General features: G+C 36.9%; 1 long non-coding RNA gene across 1 annotated transcript; it reads left to right on the forward strand.

The window, feature by feature from the left end:
• Positions 1-815: 815 nt before the first annotated feature.
• Positions 816-4993, forward strand: LOC149462724 (uncharacterized). The gene is made up of 3 exons (XR_016312609.1): positions 816-967; positions 2742-2777; positions 4743-4993. It is a non-coding gene; the product is annotated as an uncharacterized LOC149462724 (long non-coding RNA).
• The last annotated feature ends 473 nt before the right edge of the window (positions 4994-5466 follow it).

The raw sequence follows: 5466 nt of genomic DNA on the forward strand, positions 1-5466 counted from the left end.
CAGGTATCCGCTCCCCCCCAAAAGGGGTCAAATATGGCAATGGAGAGGGGGTGGAGGCAAACAAGCTGAGCTTCCACTTTTAAATAAAAGACAATTTGTTGTATGATCAGTCATATTTTCAATATCGATGCCAATATTTCACAATTTCTGGCAGGGTTTTGATCACAACTGTAAGTGTGAGAGTAGTACCCACAACTCTCTCTCTCTCTCTCTCTCTCTCTCTCTCTCTTTTGTGGTGTTATATATTCAAAATACCATTTGGTGCTCACATGAAATACGCACACAGTTCAGCCCTGACAATGTTTTTTTTTATAATGGAATAGTAAAGAACACATAAGGTGATTGTAAAGTAATAAAATTGAAGCTTGTATGATTTGGGTCAATGCCGACCACTAAATAGTGAATGTGAATAGGGTGAGCAAAGGAATCAGGGTGCCTAATGGTTTAATTGTGTACTTCTGAATAAAGACAGCCCCATATACAGCCAAGTTTACTAATTCAAAATATGCGCCTATGTGTATATCTTAATGCAATTTCCCTTGGATGCTTCAAATGACTGTAACCTCCACTTCCTACTTGCACTCCTTCAATATTTAGTCATAATTAAAAACAAAATCTCAGAGAGCAGAAAAATACATAGCAAAGTGCTGAGCAAGGATGACCAATTAATGAATAATAAATATTTGGATGGTATGTGTTGATAAGCCTTTTCAATATGTTGTGACCAGCCAGGGGAAGAATTTGCCCTCATTTCATTTCCTCCTTCGTTTTATATAAAAAGGCCCCATTGAAAGCCATTCAAACATCAACTTCTCTTCAGGCTTCTCAATTTTCCAAGAAGGCAAAGCAAACCTAAAAGCAGATATGTCTGGAGCCAAAAAATGCAGCAGCCAGAAGATCAAATGCCAAGATCCATGCAAGAACCCTTGCCAGAAAAACGTAGTCTGCAAAGATCCATGCCAAAACCGTAAGTGATTTATACATGCAATATCATTTTTATAAACAAACAATACATAGTATTACTTAGGCTTTATATTCTACATTCTATTGTACAATTAATAATATCTTGCCATTTTCTATTAGGTGTGGATATATACAGTACTTATGTCAGTTATCACTTATCAGTTACTTCAGTTTTAGCTGAATATTACTATTGGAGTGACTTTGTCATTAAATTCCAACTGCCAATGAAAGTGCCCCCTACATTGACGATTGTAAATTATTACCTCTGCTGCCTATGATGGCACTATAATGAACAGAAATCACAGCTTGAAGATTTAACAGAACCACATTTTTTGGAGTAGATTCCTGGTCCCTCGTTGCACTCTGTTGTTCCTACCACCAACCCCCAGGTCACTATCATGTCCTGCAGTGATGTATGGGTCAATAGAAGAAACCACTGAGCCCAGTAAGGTATTGGGGGGGGGGGGAGATGAGGGCAGAAAATCTAAATTCCCTCTTTAGGTAGTGATTTCTCTACAGGAGTTTGATGGCATGGGCAATACAAGAGGAAGTATTCATAATCTTCTTTTCAGGGGATACTTTATTTGGCATTTTGATTGTTAATGACAGAGTGGCCTCTTTAATTATCATACAAAATATTTTTTTCCAGTACTTATCGTACTCTACACTATAATAGCTTCTACAAATTATCAGAGGATAAATCAGATTGTAGAGATATGTAAAGAAATATACATGTTATATAGAACTAAATTCTAATTTCTGACTGGAGTTTACCATAAACGTGAAATTGTGGCCAGATATTCTGACTTCACTTCCCATTTGCTTTTGTATCTTTACAACACAGGGTTAGATACACAACACAGAATCATGTCATTGTGGTATTAGTACCATTCAGAAACCCAGAAAGAAGCTAGGTGAACATACATTAAAGCCTAAGTGTAGTCACCCCAAAAAAGATCAGCACAAGGGACTGCAGGTAATCAGTGTGAAGTGTTTCTTGTGCTGCTGGCTGTTGTTTTATTTGAAATCCTCTATGGTCTGATACCCTTCTACTCCTGCAGCTATAATCTTCCATTACCACAGGGTTTAGTACAAGCTGAGGGACCTGTCATATGCACCAGTCAAGATGCATTTTTTATATATTACAAAATATATGAAAAATATTTTTAAAAATACATTTTCAAATATACTGTATGTCTTTAAAAATACATTTAATCTACATTTTTGGAATGCATTTACAAATACATGTAAAAACATATGTTAAAATGACTTTTTTATATGTTAAAAAAAAAATCTGAAGAATATATTTAAAACAAATATGTTTTTAAAAATATTTTTCATATATTTTGTTATATATAAAAAACACATTTCATTTTATATATATATATATATATATATATATATATATATATATATATATATTGAATATGGACAAAATGTCAGTATTTCAAATATATGTCAATATATTTGGGAAGAATATTTTAAATATATATTTAAAATATATTTTTCTTCCATGTGGGATTTGCTACAGCTTGTTGGCTGATTAATGTTTTGCCTGTGAAGACATCATCAGAGTGTGGCTTTTTCATTTGTGGAGGAGTGATGGACTCCATACCAGCCTCTGAGGGTAGCACTTGTGGGCTGGAGTGGTGCATTTTTCTTTGACTCTACCAACTGAACTCTACCACAATTGCAATTTTTGATTGATAGCATTGCTGTTAATTGCTGTCTGGATTTTTTCTTTAATGTATGTTTGTTTGTTTGTTTGTTTTTTTCAGCATGTAAACCTCAGGGTCAACATGTTCGCCAACAAGGTAAAGAAGAGAAAGACATGATTGCCATAAATATCAATGAATGATATATAATACTGGTGTGATATAGTGTGCACCACATGCCATATATTTATTCCCCTCTGTTTTCATAGCTGCCATTATATTTGGGCAATTCCCTTTAATAAAAATGTGAGGAGGGTCTAAAGTGAGAGGCAGCAGTTCTGCAAGCCATCCTGATCCATCTGGCAGCTTTGCCTCACAGGTACAGACCACTGCTATCCCTATGGCTGGTCTACAGAGCTCTGCAGGGTGGACGGTTTTAAAAAAAAAAGGTATTTGCTGTCAACAGCACCACTTGTAGTCTCTGCCTACAGAGTATCAGCCATTTTAAAACTCAATTATTTAGGTACCACACACATGAGGAAACACATGACTCTGCACCACAGAGCTCAGTGGGAGCAGCACTTTAATAGGATGTGCTAGCAACCAAAGGCTCTCAATACTCCTCTTATTTATTCCTTACATCATGCATGCTGCGAGGTAGAGGCATCAGGAGGCAGAAGAGGAATACTTGAAGGAGGATGGTTGGTGTTCTGAAATTGAGGAGAAGGAAATGGGGCAGGCTTCAAGGAGGACATTTCCCCACTCCTTAACCCTGGGAGTTGTCAGTAGGTGAAGTGAAATTGTTGAGGACAGTGTTGTCTCTAGTGACGACTCAGGGTTCTTTGTTGCAGGCAATCTGTGGGAAACTGGGCCTTTTATGCTCAAACACCTTTAGGAGGACACTAAGTTCAGGTCATCAAAGAGGGGGACCCCTGATACCAATGCTTCAGACTAAACATTTGTCATCCAGACCCCTCCAAAAAAATGATGATACCTGCCATCAAAATAGCTCCTGCCACCTCTCCTGGTCTGTTCCAGTACTCTGGCACGTTATAGGTGCCACATAATGTGTTTTCTACTGGACCTAGTTGACCAATTTTTAATGTTTGCTGCAAGGAAAATCCTGGGAGCATCTCAAAGTTTGCATCCTATTCCAGTACCCAGGCACTGAAAATGTGCCTCACAATGTTTTTCACAGATGGATCTCAACTGCGAAACTTCTAATATTCCCGGGTCTCTCAGACACAGATGTCTAAAAATCTCTGTACATTAAACCACTCTACCCTCTACACCTGAAAAGGTTTTGGACAAATGAAATAATATTTTTTTCATATCTTTAATAAATTAATTTGCATCTAAAATTTAGTTTTAGTTACCATTTCCAATGTTATGAATTGGCTGTTGACTTGAATGAAAAATCCAATGGGGATTAAAGCTAGCCATACACAGATTTAATTTCAGCCAATTCCCACTGAAAAGGATGCAAATTCAGCTGTGGGTGGCCCTTTTGGCCTCATCAAGCTTGACAAAACAAACATGGAAGGTAATTGAAGGGAACATTGATAGGGGAAAATTGTTGGCTGACCATCGACTGCATTCTTTCAGATGCAGTCACTGTTCAGGTATTCAGGTATTCAAGCACCTGCTTGATTACAATAGCGTGTAGTGCAGATTCTTTCATCTACACTAAACAGTGTGGATGGAGAAATCTAATCATTTTCTCTCATTCAGCCAAGGGTTGAACAAGAGAAATCTAACTGCGTATAACTAGCTTATGTGGGAGTTGAGTAAATATATGCATTTGTTGTTGTAGGGTGGAAATTGTCAGAGGTGTAAAAACCAATTACGGACTGCCCATTGATATTTGTTTCAAGAAAATTTTCTATCCCAAAAAACGTATCAAAAGAAGTTTGGCTAAACACCTATTCTGCAAACTGAATAATGGATACACACATAGAAAAAGAAACCATGGCTAAATTTAAGGCATTTTGGAAATTTAATTTGCTATCAAATGTTTAATATGACTGCTAACTTTAAAAATAAATATCACCTGTAGTCAATAGTGAAAATATATTTTACACTAAGCAATAGTTTATTACTAATTAAATATTTCTTTATTGGCAGATCCATGCAATCCATGCAACCCTTGTGTTGTCCCTGTCTCCTGCTGTCCTGCTCCCTGTGATCCTTGCCAAGGCCAAGGAAGTTTCTGCTGTGATAAATGAAGACTTCGCATTTGGGCCCAAAGCTTGAGATACTAATTTATTTCTCTGCAAAATCACCACACATCCTATTTTAGATCTGTTAAATCCTGCATCTTGTTACTGCTGGTTGATTAACCCTGCTCAATTAAACTTTACATTTCTTGCACTAAATATATTTCTTTGTCTTATTATACAAACTGCAACGGGGTGCATGGTATTGAAAAATATTCACATTTTCACATTTACCAGAGCAGTTCTGATGTTCAATACACTGCTGTAATAAATTGTATATTGTTAATAATGTTGTTTTCTTCATGGGATCCTGTGGATTTTAAATATACAGAATGTTTACCATATGTCCATGTGAGCTATGTGTCTAACAGGAAAATTACCAAATTACATATTGTTTTGATTACTTCAAAATTATGACCAGGCACAAAACATGCAAAAGCTAACAAACCTAAACCTAGCCTTACCCTTTCTAACCCATGAGACAGGTGTGGGGCGGGAGACTCCTGAAAACCTTCCCCATATGACAGTGAAAGGCTTTTCACAACAATGAATGAAATGTTTTTTCCCAAACAAGGATAGCGCATCTGGTGGGCCTATGTTTGGGAGCAGAACTGCGCACCAATTTAGAATGG

This window comes from Staurois parvus, unplaced genomic scaffold (assembly GCF_062004578.1).
Source record: "Staurois parvus isolate SC_StPar_1 unplaced genomic scaffold, SC_StPar_1.0 ptg000170l, whole genome shotgun sequence".
NCBI lineage: Eukaryota > Metazoa > Chordata > Amphibia > Anura > Ranidae > Staurois > Staurois parvus.